We start from the raw sequence: 18110 nt of genomic DNA, 5'->3' as shown, positions 1-18110 counted from the left end.
ACGAGGAAGTATTACGAAAACGTTTAAGCGACCGAGCGAACGCGTAAATGATTAAATAAATGTAACGCACTAACTACCCATGGTAAGAAAGTAACCATGGTTACTTTATCAAATAGTGAGCTAGATATATGATGATCAACCAAGGCTAATAAAATAGTAAGCTAAGGAAGCTAAAACAAGTAGCTTAGCTCATAAACTAGGAAGCTACTTAGATTTGTCCATGGATTTGGAAACAAGAATAAACCTAGGATCCTAAACTAGGAGAATATCAAATTAATATAAGATATCACTAACATAATTTCCAAGAAGCAACCAAGGGAGCAAGCATCAAACTCTTTCCCCACTTCTTCATCAAGCCATTCGGCTTCTTCTTCTTCACCAAGGAATTTAAAATCAAATCTCCAAGTTCTAACCATGGATAAATCCTCCCATTAATTCTCAAGCTTCCTAACAACCAAACTAAGGTAAGATAATTTTTTGATCCCTTTTTATCAAAGTTTGACGGGTGAAATAAAATCAAGAAAGTTGCTAGTGAATAGTATGAATACTAACTCTTCTTTGGTTTCTTGATTTCAATGGTGGTTTTAGGCTCCAAAAATCATACCAAATACTCCCAAGACTTCACCATCCTCAAGAAAACATCTCAAACCTTCAAGAAAGGTAAAAAATCTTTGACCCAACTTTATTTAAGATTCAAATCCAAGATTCTTTTAGTATGTAGTTATAAACCTAGTTTTAGAGGTGATATTGTTGAAATCTTGATGTTTAGCTAAGTAGATTTAAGGTTGATTGTTGTTGCCTCAAGAACATGATGTTCTTGATAGGATTTAGTGTGTTGATGATGATATGGTGATTGTTGGTGGTAGTATAAAGATTTAAGGCGTAAACAAAACTCCGATCATGAACGTAATTTCGTTAAAACGAACAAAAAGTAACTTTAAGTTTCTGCAGAAAGTCCCGAAGATGTAAACTGTAGTTTCTTGAAAACTAACCCTTGATTATGATAGAAAATTTTATGAGGATCGTTTAGGCACTTGAATTTCTTGATTCCGATTTACGGATCAAAAGTTATGAACGTTTTACTAAAAGTGATTTATGCGACAAAAACCGCTACGAATCACGAACTTTGAAAATATAAAGGATCGACTTAGAATTGTTCATAAATCATAAAATTTTTACATAGAGTAGAATATTGAGTTTCCTAACTGCCATAAAAATTTCAAGTGAAAGTAATAATTTTTCAGTTTTATAAAAATATCGGAGTCGAGACCGCGCGATTAGAAACCGTAGAATCCATAAGTGGAGCCGACGGCGAAAATGAAGATGAACTTAAGATTCTTTGAAAAATGAAGCGACCATGATTTGAATAAGTACTCAAAGGAATAATAAGGATAAAATAAGTTGAGAGGGTGCATAATAATTAGCACATGAGTGCGGGTAGCCGTAAATTAGAACGGTACCTAACGAAGTGAATTATGTTATGATTATAGATTTCTGAGCGGAATCTAGAGCATCCTCCATCTCGAGATACCCAGACAAGTTTACGAACCCAACTCCACTTACTGTTGTGTTGTGAAAGGTTGTTTTATTGTCATTGCATAAATACCATGTTTGTCATGATACATAGTTATTAAATTTTTGCATAATATAGCAATGTTGTACGATAAGTATATGAATCGTAAAATATTTATTTCCGCTTTAAGCGTGATGTATAATTATAAGGCCGAGAGTAGGTCGAGATTTTCTGATGAAAATCCGGGAATCATTCCGGTGATATTAGGACAATCACAAGTCCATAAAAGTACGTTTTAAAGGGACTCAACGTTCACTTAAGAAACATTAAAATACCTCAAACTTTTATTAAAATGATTTCCCAACGATCATATTCCCTCAACTATATCTTATTATTCGAACAATAAATATTATATACCTATTCCTTTATTATAGGAGAAGTATACTCCAACGATTATTTATTTCAAACCCGATTAAACATTAAAGATTATTGATTGCGTAGACATAAACTAGTTGAGGAATAGTATTTTAAATATTCTTTCAAAGAGTAAAATCATTCGAGGTTAATTATTTATCGATTATCATTTTATTATTTATTAAAGGGTTTATTATGATTTAAAAATCATGGATCCTGATTTAAATTACTTTCTGATTTTCGTAAAAATCATTCGAATAATTTCAGAACGTCGGAGAATATTATCTCGACTTAATTAAATATTTTGAAAATAATTTCAAAAGAAACTCTACCTTATATGACAAATATGTTGACAACGGTCAACTCACATCCTTAGTACTTCCTTCAAAAATTCTCGGAAGTACATATATATACGTACATATCCAAGTGTACCTATCAACAAGCAATATGCTTGGGGAATAATATAAGTTCCATAAATATGATGGGATTCTTACAAGGACAAGGAGGGGTAGACTCCAGTACTTCATGGATTGGGGAGACTACCAATTTACCACCACGTAAGAAAGCATTTTATATACTGATGAACATGTGGAGTATGCGTACCTGAGAGGGATGAGCGCAAAACCGTGTCTTGAGAGGGATAGACGCGAAGTGTGTACCTGAGAGGGACGGACACAGAAAAGGCCCGAATGCGGCCAGGGCAATAACCAATAATAAAAGGGAATCGTCAATCTACATATAAAAAAGGTTACTTTTATCGCAGTACGACTGATCATCGTATGCGATGGCTCCAACGAATGTCATATTCTTCCAATTGGAATTGTGATGGAATACCGTAACCCAAGCCTAGGTGCTGGATTTACTATTAAGGTATTCGCAGGATAATGAATTTTACTAAAGAATTTTTTTTATATAAGAAGGTGTGTATCACTAAGGAAAAACTAAATTTGAATAAAACATAATTATCATATATGATGTTTTACGTAAGTTATCATACAGTCATTTTCATACTGTACATTATTATGCTGGGCATTATAGCTCACACTTGTTTTCTTAAATTGACACAACACAACAGTGAATCAAGATGCGTACCATGAGAACCACAGCCAGGAAACGGGTAGGAAATGGCCAGTTGTTCCGTAGATTGTTTGGTGTTGTACCACAGGTAGTCCGAATAAGCTGGATTGGTTTTCAGTTATTTTTAGTTCGGCTTATTTATAAGTATGACTTATGTAAGGTAATAAACAAGAAATGTATATTTGACCGACGGACTAACCCTACTTAAAGGTTACTCCCCAGTAAGACTTAATTACCTTTGGGTTGTAATAATTATCACTTTATCATTGAATTACTCTAGCTATGAATGGTTCGTTTCCAATACAATAACCTGTAAGTGGTGTGTGTGATAAGTGTGGGGTCGTAAAGTGTGAGTATTTATATATTGTAGTGTGAGGTATATGGTTTGTAGTAGTTTAGATGGCGTGGCCTCCGAGATTCCTGACCCCGAATTTTGGGGCGCCACAGAAATGGTATCAGAGCCTTAGGTTATCAAATCTTGGAAACGATAGGATATAAAATACGTAGACATAAGGATAATAAATAATCAATTAGAGCTCAAGTCGAGTTCGTCATCGGGATACACGGGTAGTCTTGACAGTTTTACCCTCAAGGGAATTCTGACTCTAAGTTAGTAACACCTTGCCTAATTGTGTCAGATACCAGTGGAGCCTATGAGGGAGGTTGATCCTGTTGATGATGTTATGGTTCCTGAGCATGACCCTACTACCGAGCCAGAGGACCCACCCATTGATGACTCAAATGATGACCCTACTGAGGATGTCCTAGAGGAGGAGACTGATCTTCCTGTCCCCATAGCTAATGACGTTGAGATGACCCAGGGAGATGGCGTAGGTTGGAGGGATGTAGAGATGTACCCTCACCCGACCATTCACTCTCCTACCCCACCCCCAGGGATTCAGAGCCCTATGCCCTATACTGATGATGATGACGAGGATGGGATATATGCACAGGTCTACAAGGCTTATGACATATCCTCTAGCGACCCAAACTCACCTCTACCACCCCCGGCGACCATACATGTAGTTGTACACGACTGGATGGTGGCTCAGCTTAACGCTGAGATCACTGCGACATCTGCTCGCATTGTGGAGTTATGCCAGGCACTAACAGCTGAGAGAGCCATCAGAATAGGATACCCAAGAGACTTTAGAGCTGCTTCCCCAGCCATAGCCCGCAGAGAGATTGATGGGATCGAGCTCCGTACCCGGGTTCAGATGAGGATGACAGCGATTGGAGGATATATCCCAGTAGTTGATGCAAAGCTGATGTTGGCAGGAGCGATGAGGAGGGTGCGTGACCTCACGCGCAGTGACAGTGACTGAGGGACTAGTGACTAGATATGGACCTTGAAGAAGGCTGGGTGACTTATCACCAATTTTGATAGGATAGCTAGTAATAGATAGCGTTCCTAGCCCTTCAGGGTATACGTCTTATGTATTTACATTTAAGTATTTAGGATAAGTAATGATGTACTATGATCAGGCATGTATGAACTCGGCTAGTTGTTTTGTCCCCCAGATATAAGTGGGAGACCTTATGAAATATATATCTAGCAGTTATTAAGAAATTGATGTCCATATTATTGCACTTTATAAAAACATGCAAGACAATAAATGACATGCTTACACATGAATAATTAATCCAACTGTAATAATTGCAACTATATTGACAAATCTTCATTATCAGAACAATGCCACCCCGTAGAAGGGGAACCAGGGCACAGCCCGCAGAATCGGTTAACCAACAACGGAATGAACCTGACCCTGTAGTAAATGAAGAAAGTGAAGAGGACCTAGACTATAATGAATATGATGAGGAAGAATATATAGAAGAAGAGGCTGAGGATACCCATCAGGGAGGGAACCCCATGAATGAATTTATGGAACTGTTTAGAGCAAATCTGAACCAACAGCCTATTCCACCACAACCACATGCTGCCCAACAGACTACAGCCACTGCCTTTAGGGCCTTCAAATCTCTCAAACCCCCAGAGTTTCTAGGATCTGCCGACCCCGTTGAAGCACGGGCCTGGCTCAAAGAGATAGAAAAGTCCTTCGAGATACTAGGTGTAGAGGAACGACACAAGACCATTTTCACTTCTTACATGCTGAAAGGAGAAGCTAACTACTGGTGGGAGTCCAAACGAAACCTAGAGACTGATGCTGTGATCCCATGGGATAGATTTACCCGACTGTTCTTAGACAAGTATTTCCCTAGGTTTATGGAGACCCAGATGGAGATTAAGTTTCTGGAGTTGAAATAGGATAAGATGACTCTGGCAGAATATGAGGCCAAGTTTACTGAGTTGTCGAGATTTGTGCCTGAGTTCGTGAATACCGAAGAGAAGAAAGCGCGAAGGTTTCAGCTTGGTCTGAAACAGTGGATCCAAAACTGAGTGGCGGTGTTAGAGCTGACAGACTATGCTACCTTAGTGCAGAAAGCCTCAATTGTTGAAGCTGGCAGTGAGCAGAGTGTGAAGGAAAAGGAAAATAGAAAGAGGAAGATAGGAAGCCAAGGAATAGGAACCGGGAACAGGAGCCTTCCAAGCAGGTTCGTCAGGGGAGTGGTGTCCCAACCTGCACGAGGCCCCGGATTCAGAAAAGCCCCAAATGAAAGTGTTGCCTAGGGCCGCCGACAATCTAGGGCAACATTTTATAGCCAACCCCACGCCCCAATACCGGAGTGTCAAACCTGTAAAAGGAGACACCTTGGAGTGTGCAGCCAGGCGAGAGCCCCTTTGAAATGCTATAGGTGTGGTCAAACGGGACACCTTGCCAACAACTGCAACCAACCCAGCATAACATGTTTCCAATGTGGGAAAGTAGGACACATGAGGAAGGATTGCCCGACACTGAAGCCCCCAGCCTCAGGGATGAGCAGAGATGCATCCAACCGACCCCCAGCTGCTAGGACCTTCAACATGACTGTTCAAGATGTTGTCCGAAACACTGACGTGATAGCAGGTACCCTTTTGTTAAATTCCGAGCACGCAAATGTCCTATTTGATTCTGGAGCAACCAAGTCATTTATATCTCAAGAATTTGCTAAAAAGTTAAAACTTAACACCATACCCTTAGGTGAGGTATTATAAGTGGAAATAACAAACAAAGAAATAATTCATGTGAATCAAGTACACCCTAAGTGCAAGTTGAAATTAGAAGGGAAGGTCTTCGAGGTTGACCTAATCCCATTTGCGTTAGGAGAATTTGATGTAATCTTAGGAATGGATTGGTTTTCCAGTAATGGAGTGCAAATAGATTTTGAACGGAAGAGGGTAAAGATAAGAGTGCAAAATGAAAAAGAAGTAGTGTTTAAAGGTCAACGACAGAACCAAAAATTTATGTCCATGCTACAAGCAAAAAGATTGTTAAGGAAAGGTAACGAGGCCTATTTGGCTTATGTGGTAGATACCAAGAAGGAAGTCCCTATTATACAGGACATACCCGTAGTGAACGAATTCGAGGATGTGTTTCCAGAGAACTTACCAGGGTTGCCACCTGACAGGGAAATAGAATTCGCTATAGAATTAGCACCAGGAACGGCACCAGTATCCAAGGCCCCATATAGACTAGCCCCAGTTGAGATGAAGGAATTAGCTTCTCAACTGCAAGAATTATTAGATAATGGAATGATAAGACCCAGTGTGTCGCCATGGGGAGCGCCAGTACTGTTCGTAAAGAAAAAGGATAGCAGTATGAGATTATGTATAGACTATCGAGAATTGAATAAGCTGACTAATAAAAATAGGTACCCTCTCCCCAGGATTGATGACCTATTCGACCAACTCAAGGGAGCTATACATTTTTCCAAAATAGATTTGAGAACAGGATATCACCAATTAAAAATCAAACCTGAGGATATACCGAAAGCTGCTTTTTGCACTAGGTATGGGCACTATGAGTTCTTAGTAATGTCGTTTGGGCTGACCAATGCGCCTGCAGCCTTTATGGATTTGATGAACACAGTGTTCAAAAAGTACCTAGATATATGTGTGATAGTGTTTATAGATGATATTCTGATCTACTTAGAGACAGAGCAAGAACATGCAGAACAATTGAAGATAGTCTTAGAAATCTTTATGAATGAGAAATTATATGACAAGTTCTTGAAGTGCGAGTTTTGGTTAAGGGAACTTCAGTTCTTAGGACATGTGGTGAGTAGCAAAGGAGTTTATTTGACCCTGCCAAAAAGGAGGTCGTATCCAACTGGGAAAGACCAACTATCCCAACAGAGGTTAGGAGTTTTGTGAGTTTAGCAGGATATTACCGAAGATTCGTGCAAGATTTTGCTAAGATAGCTGGTCCACTGACTAGACTTACCGGGAAGACAGAAAAGTTTATATGGACAGAGAAATGTGAGGAAAGCTTTCAGGAACTGAAAAGGAGGATGGTGTCGGCACATGTGCTCGCTCTTCCCGATACAAAGGGAGAGTTTGTGATATACAGCGACGCATCGCTTAAAGGATTAGGATGTGTACTGATGCGGCACAGCAAAGTTATAGCGTATGCCTCTCGACAATTGAAGAAGTATGAGAGCAGATACCCGACGCATGATCTAGAATTAGCAGCCATAGTGTTTGCCCTAAAAATTTGGAGACACTACCTATACGGTGAGAAATGCGAGATCTACACAGACCATAAAAGCCTCAAATATATTTTCACTCAGAAGGAACTGAACATGAGATAGAGGAGATGGTTAGAGTTGATAAAGGACTACGACTGTGAAATTTTGTATCACCCGGGTAAAGCCAATGTAGTGGTTGATGCCCTTAGTGGGAAGGAAAGACTCAAGATGATAATGATATCAGAGGAGTTAATTAAAGAATTTGAGAAAATGGAAATCGACGTGAGAATGACCGGTAAAGGAACAGAAGGATTAATTGAGATTAAGCTAGTGCCGGAACTGACTGAAAAGATACGAGTATGTCAGGAAAAGAAGATGAGCGAAGAAAGAGGAACATTGATCGGTGAGGAAGTGAGGTGCGAGAAGGACGAGAAAGGGATCATGAGATACGCGTCCCGAATTTGGATACCAAATGTGCAAGAGTTAAAGGACGAGCTGCTGCACGAAGGGCACAGCTCCAGATATTCAATCCATCCAGGAAGTACAAAGATGTACCGTGACCTTAAGGAATATTATTGGTGGCCTAACATGAAGAGAGGAGTAGCAGAGTGGGTCAGCAAGTGCCTGACATGCCAGAGAGTGAAGGCTGAACATCAGCGACCTAGTGGACTATTACGACCCCTGGAAATTTTGGAATGAAAATGGGAGCATATAACATAGATTTTGTGACAGGCCTACCAAGGATGAAGACCAATCACGACGCCATATGGGTTATCATAGATAGATTGACCAAGTCCGCACTTTTCCTACCGATCAACGAAAGGTACACCGTAAACAAGTTGGTGGACATTTACTTGAAGGAAATCGTAGTGAGACACGGCGTTCCTATAGCCATAGTGTCAGATAGAGACCCAAGGTTTAATTCCCGATTTTGGAGAAGCTTCCAGGAATGCGTAGGCACCAAACTAAACATGAGTACCGCTTACCACCCCCGGACTGATGGACAAAGCGAAAGGACTATTTAGACCCTAGAAGATATGCTACGAATATGTGCCATTGATTTCAAAGGAAATTGGGATAACCACTTACCCCTGATAGAATTTGCTTACAACAATAACTATCACACTAGCATAGGAATGCCACCGTATGAAGCAATTTATGGACGGAGATGTCGCTCTCCCCTATGTTGGGATGAAGTTGGAGAACACAAGATATTAGGACCAGAGTTAGTCCTACAGACCAGGGAAATGGTGACACTCATCAGGAAAAGATTGGTAGCAACTCAGGATAGAAAAAAGAAGTACGCCGACCAGACCAGGAAGGATAGGGAATATGAAGTAGGAGATTATGTGCTATTAAAGGTATCTCCGTGGAAAGGAGTGATGAGATTTGGGAAGAAAGGGAAACTGAGTCCCAGATTCATAGGACCCTTGTTAGGAATATGTGTATTAGTTTGATGATAAGTTCAACAAAACACTTAAGTAGAAATCTGGTGTTTGTAGCCTCAACGGATAAGACCACTCTGGCTATCCGTTGAAGGAGTAGCTTTACTTAGAAATAAGTTTAGTATTGTAGCACATTTCATTCTCTGTATTTAAGTTGTAATTCTTGGATGTTGTGGGAAATTATAAGTCATGTTGTCTACTAGTGGATATGCAAATAGGAGGGCTAACTGTAAATGTTTCATGCCTTGTAATTTTGTATAAGTGAAGTAGTATCAACTGATATTAAAGGCCTTCAACAGATGAGAAACAAAGCTTCAACGGATGTCTCTAAAGCTTCAATGGATAACATCCATCAACGGATGAGTGCATCAACGGGTAAAGCTTCAATTGCTAATGCTTCAACGGATAAAGCCATCAACGGAGAAAAGCTTCAACGGATGCTAAGTTCAATAGCAGTTGATAGTGAAAATTCATAAGCTGACAGAGGCACATGGGTTGACAGAGACAAACTGGAATGTGGCAGCCTCTAAGAGGAATCAAGAAAAAGCAGCATTTCCATTCTGGTGCAAACAAGGAAGTATTCAAAGATTCACAGCTAAACCTAAATTGCATTGGATAGAGAAATGAAAAAGAAACATGTGGAGAATCTTTTAATTGTATTCTACAGTTTTGTCTTCACTTGTAATCTTGGTGTTATATAAACCAAGTAGCAGCTATTAATTAGATGGTGAATTTTTTCCAGAGCTGTTTAGAAAAATCCAGAGAGAAAATCATCTAGTTTGTACTAGGACGCAGCTGTGATCAATTCTTTGATTCACAGATTTTCTGAAATAACACATCTCTGGTGGAACAACATATCCACCAGAAAAGTTTTTAAGTTCTTTGTGTTCTTTACATTTGTGCTTGAATATATATCTGTCTGTATTAGCTTAAAGCAATTCACACACATTTGTTCATCAAAACACTAAGTCTTAGAAATTGCTCAAAACTTGAAAAAGTTTTGAGATTTACATTCAACCCCCCTTCTGTAAATCTCATTGTTAGTCCACTGGGAATAACAATTGGTATCAGAGCAGGCTCTTAACATATAAAGAGTTTAAAGATCTATTTTGCTAATATCATGAGTAAGAAGGATATTGGTGTAAAGATTCCAATCCTGGAAAGAGATAACTATCATCACTGGAAAGTGAAGATGCATTTACATCTTCTCTCTCAAGATGAAAGCTACATCAACTGCATTGAAAATGGTCCTCACATCCCTCACAAGATGGCCACAGCTGCTACTGCAACAGTTGCTGTTGGACAGTCTATTCCCAAGCCAAAAGCAGAATGGACTGTTGAAGATATTGAAGAGGTTCACAAAGACAAGAAAGCCATGAATATTCTATTTAATGGCCTAGATCAAGATATGTTTGACAATGTCATTAACAGCCAAACTGCTAAGGAAATTTGGGATACTGTGCAACTTATCTGTGAAGGTACTGAGCAAGTTAGAGAAAACAAAATGCAGCTCTCATTCAACAGTATGCATATTTTCATTTTGAAGAAGGAGAATCATTGAATGATACCTTCAACAGATTTCAAAAACTGTTGAATGGATTGAAGCTGTATGGCAGAGTGTACCAAGTCAAGGACTCCAATTTAAAATTTATGAGGTCTCTACCAAAGGAATGGAAGCCTATGACTGTTTCTCTAAGAAATTCTCAAGATTATAAGGACTTCACACTTGAAAGATTATATGGAATTTTGAACACCTATGAACTTGAGATGGAGCAAGATGAGTTGTTAGAAAAGGGAAAAAGAAAAGGTGGATCAGTTGCACTTGTAGCTGACAATGAGAAGATTGATGCCAGGAATGAAGAAAAGACAATGCCAAGTCTTAAAATTGGCACAAGCAAATCGGAATCAAGCAAGGGAAAGGAGCAAGTAGCTGAGGTTGAAGACAATTCCGGTCAAGATGACTCTGATGATGTTGATGAACATCTGGCTTTTCTGTCCAGGAGGTTTGCAAAGATGAAATTCAAGAAAAATGCAAAATTCACTAAGTCAAACAAGAACATGGTGGATAAATCTAAGTTCAAATGTTATAACTGTGGCATAAGTGGACACTTTGCAAATGAGTGCAGAAAGCCATCCTCTGACAAGAAGAAATTTGAGCAAGTTAATTACAAAAAGAAATATTTCGATTTGCTCAAACAAAAGGAAAGAGATTTTCTGACTCAAGATGATTGGGCAGCAGATGGAGCCAATGAAGATGATGATATGGAATATGTCAACCTAGCCCTGATGGCTAATTCTGATGAAAATGAAACTAGTTCATCAAGCAACCAGGTAATTACTACTGACCTCTCTCAGCTTTCTAATATTGAATGCAATGAAGCCATAAATGATATGTCCAATGAATTATATCATTTGCGTGTTTCCCTTAAATCACTAGCTAAAGAAAACACAAGAATTAAAGAGAATAATGTGTTTTTAAGTGATAGGAATGATGTGTTAGAGGGTAAGGTAATTGAGCTTGAAAAGATTAAAATCAAATGCTTGACTGTTGAGAGTGAACTAGAAGAATCTGTTAAGAAAGTAGAAATTCTTTCTAAACAATTAGAACGTGAGCAAGAGGTAATCAAGGCCTGGAAAACATCTAGGGATGTTAGTGCTAAAATTGTCAAGGTTCGGGGAATTGAATCACTCTGTGAGAATGACTGGAAGAAAACCAAAAAGGAAGTTGAATTAATTGATGGATTGTCAACGGATGTGGAATCAACGGATGATGAAAGTTATCCGTTGAAGGAAGAAAAAGAGCATCCATTGAAGGCTCATTAATTAAAACAGGCAAGTGATTTTAAAAAGAACAATTTGAAAAACCTCAATAAGAAGTTTAGTTCAACTTCCAAGAACTTTGTCAAGGAAGAAGCTAGAACATCCAAAGATACCAGTAAGGTGAATATAGGACACATGACCTTAGATCAGTTGAAAAATAGGCTTAAGTTGGTTGAGGATAAAAAGGAAACTAAAAGAAAATCTAATAGAAATGGGAAGGTAGGGATTAACAAACACAACAATTATACACCTGATAAGTACGCTCCTAGAAAAAGCTGTGTGCATTGTAAAAGTGTTAATCATCTATCTGATAACTGCAAATCTGTTAAGAATGCTCCCATGCCTTTAACTCCTTCCATGCCTAACATGTCTATGTCACCTCTGCATGCTATGCCTGTTATGTCTCATCAGAATCCTCATGCACATTTTGCAAACATGCCGTATGTTAATAACCCTTATTTTACTGCATTCAGTATGCCTCAAATGCCATACAACATGCCTATGTGGAATAATTTGTTTGCACAATCTATGCCTTATCAAATTTAACCAAATGTGCTAAATGATTCTGTGACCAACCCTACACTTCAACCAACTGCATCTGAGACCAAGGTTGACCCAAAGTTACCTAAGCCAAAAGATGCAGGAAGAATGAAGTCTAGGAAAAACACTAACAAGGCTGGACCCAAGAAAACTTGGGTACCAAAATCAACTTGATTGATTTTATTGTGTGCAGGGAAAAAGAAGGAATCTATGGTACTTGGACAGTGGTTGTTCAAGGCACATGACAGGAGATTTCACCCTGCTCACAGAGTTCAAGGAGAGAGCTGGCCCTAGCATAACCTTTGGAGATGACAGCAAAGGGTTCACTATGGGATATGGCTTGATTTCAAAGGAAAATGTCATCATTGATGAAGTTGCATTAGTTGATGGTCTCAAACACAATCTATTGAGCATCAGTCAACTATGTGACAGAGGGAATACTGTTTCCTTCAATTCTGAAGCCTGTGTTGTCACAAATAAGAAGGACAACAAAGTGGTTCTAACTGGAGTTAGAAAAGGGAATGTGTACTTGGCTGACTTCAACTCTACAGATGCAGAATCAATTACTTGTCTTTTCAGCAAAGCAAGTCCAGTTGAAAGTTGGCTATGGCACAAGAAGCTGTCCCATTTGAATTTCAGGACAATGAATGATCTAGTCAAAAAGGACTTAGTTAGAGGAATGCCTCTAGTGGAATTCACAGGGGATGGACTGTGTGATGCTGTCAGAAAGGAAATCAAAAGAAAGCATCATTCAGTAAGAAGTTTGAATCAGCAATTGATGAACCATTACAACTGCTACACATGGATCTTTTTGGACCAGTCAATGTATTGTCAATTTTAAGGAAAAGACATTGCCTAGTGATTGTAGATGATTTCTCAAAGTTTTCATGGACTTATTTTCTTGGATCAAAGGATGAAGCTAGTGAAATCATTATCAATCATATCAAGCAAGTCAACAATCATCCATATTTCAAAGTAAGGAATATCAGGAGTGACAATGGAACTGAGTTCAAGAATTCAACCATGAAGTTGTTCTGTGAAGAAAATGGGATCATGCATGAGTTCTCATCTCTAAGGACTCCACAACAGAATGGTGTGGTGGAAAGGAAGAACAGGTCACTAATTGAAGCTGCAAGTACAATGCTTGAAGAGTCAAAACTCCCAACATACTTTTGGGCTGAGGCTGTTAACTGTGCATGTTACACTCAGAATATTTCTCTAATCAATCAAGCAAAAGGCATGACTCCCTATCAATTGTTCAAGAGAAGAAAACCAACCTTAAACTTTCTTCATGTCTTTGGTTGCAAATGCTACATTCTAAGGAATCAACCAGATCACAAAGGAAAGTTTAATACAAAAGCTGATGAAGGAATATTTGTTGGTTATTCTGCTGGAAAATCATATTGGGTCTACAATCAAAGAACCAACATTGTCATGGAATCTGTGCATGTTGTGTTTGATGATAAAAAGATTGATGGACTAACAGATGAGGGACATCAAAATTTGACAACATTGAGATATATTGTGATGATAGTGAAGATGAGAATGATAGAGAAGGCACCTCAAAAATAATTCAAAACCTGCCTTTGGAAAATGCACAGAATGCTGCATCCGTTGAAAGTCATAATTCAGCTTCCGTTGATAGAAGCAATGCGGCATCCGTTGAAAGACAAAGTGCATCATCCGTTGAAATTCATAATGAAGCATCCATTGATCACAGTCTGTCAACGGATAATCATTTCACTTCATCAAATAATAGAACTCCCAATTCCTTTTAAAGGATCTGCAACTCAGGGGGAGTTTCAACCAATCAACATTCTATCTCACATCATGACAATACCGAGGCAACCTCATCTAGAACTAATCTACCACCTCAAAGGATATGGACCAAGAATCACCCTTTTGAATTGATCATTGGTGATGCTACATCTAAAGTGCAAACTAGAAGTGCTACTCAAGATGAATGTATGTATAGTAGTTTTCTATCACAGGAGGAACCTAAGAGAGTGGAAGAAGCTCTATTAGATCCAGATTGGATTTTAGCAATGCAAGAAGAGCTAAACCAATTTGAGAGGAACAAAGTATGGAAGCTGGTACCCAAGCCAAAGAACAAGAGTTCTATTGACACAAAATGGGTATTCAGAAACAAGATGGATAAAAATGGCATTGTCATAAGGAATAAAGGCAGATTGGTTGCTAAAGGCTATTCTCAACAAGAGGGAACAGATTTTGATGAGACATTTGCTCCAGTTGCCAGACTTGAAGCCATCAGAATCTTTCTAGCCTATGCAGCCCATGCCAATTTCAAGGTCTATCAAATGGATGTCAAGAGTGCATTTCTGAATGGAGAATTGGAGGAAGAAGTTTATGTAAGCCAACCTCCAGGATTTGAAGATCCAAATTTTCCAGACTATGTGTATTATCTGTTGAAAGCACTCTATGGACTGAAGCAAGAACCTAGAGCCTGGTATGAGACTGTCAAAATTTCTTCTAGATAATTACTTCACAAGAGGTACTGTTGACAAAACTCTTTTCTTTAGAAATGTTAATGGCTCTACAATACTTGTTCAAATTTATGTAGATGATATTATATTTGGTTCTACAGATGATAAGCTTTGTAAAAATTTTGCTAAGTTAATGCAAAGTAAATATGAAATGAGCATGATGGGAGAGCTAACTTATTTTCTTGGTTTACAAGTTAAACAAGTTAGTGGTGGAATTTTCATTAGTCAAACTAAATATATTTATGATCTTTTAAAGAAGTTTGACTTAATGGATTGTTCATCTGCAAAAACTCCCATGACCACTGCCACCAAGCTTGAACTAAACAAGGCTGAAAAGTCTGTGGACATTTCAAGTTATAGAGGTATGGTTGGCTCACTCTTATATTTAATTGCTAGTAGACCTGATATAATGTTTTCTACATGTCTCTGTGCTAGATTTCAAGCTGACCCTAAAGAATCTCACTTAGTGGCCATTAAAAGAATTTTCAGATATCTCAAAGGGACTCTAAATCTAGGAATTTGGTACCCTAGAGAGTCTGGTTTTGATCTAATTGGCTACTTAGATGCAGATGATGCAGGTTGCAAAATAGACAGGAAAAGTACAACTGGCACCTGTCAATTTCTAGGGAATAAGCTTGTGTCATGGTTCAACAAGAAGCAAAACTCTGTTTCTACATCAACAGCTGAAGCTGAGTACATTGCTGCCGGTAGTTGCTGTGCACAGATATTATGGATGAGGAATCAACTATTTGACTATGGGCTAACTGTTGACAAAATTCCTATATTTTATGACAATACAAGTGCCATTGCCATTACTGAAAATCCAGTGCGACACTCAAGAACCAAACACATTGACATCGAGTACCACTTCATAAGGGAACATGTGATAAATGGTACAGTGGAACTTCATTTTGTTCCAAGTGAAAAGCAGATTGCAGATATATTTACCAAGCCACTTGATAAATCAACATTCACAAGATTAGTAAGTGAGCTAGGTATGCTTAATTATACATAAACTCATCTCCTCATTATAATCTGTATTGTAGCCTGAAATAAATTTGTTGCAAGAACAAAGTTGGCTTTAAGTAAAGTTTATTCTATCAATGGATATTCCCTATCCGTTGAAAGCCAAAATTGTTCTATCAACGGATGATCATTGTCCGTTGAAAGACAAATACATTTCTGGTAATTTTATCCTTCAACGGATAAAACTGTGTTAATCTTCAACGGATAACTATTTACCTCATCCGTTGAAGTGTCACATCAGCTGCTTTAAGTGAGTCACAGACGTTGATTCTTTTACCTAACCGTTGATACATATATACACAGTTGTATGTATGTGTATTAAAAAAACAGTTTTCAGAATTTCTACAGTTTTCTTTATTCTCAAACGGCTGTAATTTACTTAAAAGTATAATTCAATCATTCTATTTACGTTTTAATTCGAGAAAGTATAAAAGCCCCTTGAATTCTTATTTTCACTTTACGCTTTCTTGCTATTTTTCAAAAGCTTTTATTCTCTTTCTCTCCCAAAACTCTCAATCTTTCTCTGCAACCTCTACTCACAACAATGGCACCAGTAGTCAAGATTATGTCTCAGTCTGGATTTGTTTATAAAAAGAACAATTTCGTAGCCTTGGTGGAAAAGAATGAAGCCCACTCAGATTATCACAAAATGATGGACTTCATCAAAAACTGCAAACTAAGCTATGCAATGCTGGAAGCCCCAACTATCTATTATGAGGTAATTGAGGAGATTTGGACAACAGCAGAGTTCAACTCCACAGACATGACCATTGCTTTCTCTCTCAAACGTTTGGTCATAACTAATGAGAGCAATAAACTCAAATGCTGGGCACAAGAGAAAAGGGTCCTTACAGACCTTGTGAGAATTAACCTCAACAGCCAGGTGCCATTGGTATATTTACCAATAATGAATGCACCTCAGGTAAGTGAGGTAAATACTTCTGCAACTCCTTCTTCTTCCAACCCCATTGTTTCTTTGCCTTCTAGTATGGCAATGGAATCTGTGTCTTTGTCCCAACAGATTCCTACCAAAGCCATCAAAACTAAAATTCCAAAAAACAAGTCAAAGAAAACCATCTTTGTTGTTTCTGAAAAGACAACAGTTGTAACAACTACCATAAACCCTGAAGGGAGTGAACAGGGTGTGAGTGGTGAGGGGAGGGGTGAACATCAAGAAACCCCCCAGGATAAGGTGGGAGAGGTGAGTGGTACCCTAGCTAGCCAAGCCACAGTCTCTCAAAAGACTGTGGTGGTTCAAAAGGATTCAAACACATCCCTAGTTGCATCCTCCCAAAAGGATGCAGCTATTGAAAATAGTCCCCAACCAGGGACACAGAACAAAAGAGGGAGGGACACTGAAGCCACACATTCACCTATCAAAGCCTTTTTAAGAAGAAAGAAGGCTAAAACCCTAGTTTCAACACAGGGGGCACACACTGCACAGATACATCCACCTGTATTATTGCCTTCTCAAATTCAGCTTGATGTGGCTCCAGCAAATATGGAGTCACAGCCCCATTCTCTCATAATAGACACACATCAATCACCAAATTCTCCATCACCATCTCTGGATGTGGATATGATATTCACATCAATTCCTGATTCTCCCTCTTTAAAACTCAGGGAGGAGCCCCACTCAAATCCTGGTGATCATCATCTTTTAGATGATTTGTTGGATCATCAGCCAATTCTTTCAGACTTAGTTGAAGAATCTGTGTCACCTCACTTAAAATCAATCCACACAGATTCAACAATTATGTCACTTTCAATATCTACTTCTTTTCCTTCTTCAACGAATATTTCTCATTCGTTGACAAGTGGTTATTCTTTGACGGATAAGCTTAACAGCAATTATCCATTGATACCATCAGTTCCTACTTCAACGGATACTCCCCATCCGTTGATAGTCTCTACACATATATTTGAATCAATTCCAAGTGTAGAAGACATGGTTACTGTACAATCACTTCTAGGATTGAGGGAAGGGAGTGATAATTTGAGTGAGAGGTTGGGTTGCTCCCAGGCAAAAGGAGAGGTTGAGAGTCAAATTATGCATGCTATTTCTTCCAGCATGGCAAAAATGAGTGAGAGGAGTGCCACCTTAGTAGGTGAGGGTGAGGGTGTGAGGGTGTGTGTGAGCCAGGGGGAGCCCCTGATGCAAGAATATAGAGAAAATGAGAGAAAAGCAGGTACAGAAGCTATAAG

This window comes from Apium graveolens, chromosome 1 (assembly GCF_009905375.1).
Source record: "Apium graveolens cultivar Ventura chromosome 1, ASM990537v1, whole genome shotgun sequence".
Lineage (NCBI taxonomy): Eukaryota > Viridiplantae > Streptophyta > Magnoliopsida > Apiales > Apiaceae > Apium > Apium graveolens.
The sequence above is the reverse complement of the archived record's forward strand: the minus strand, read 5'-3'. Positions refer to the sequence as shown.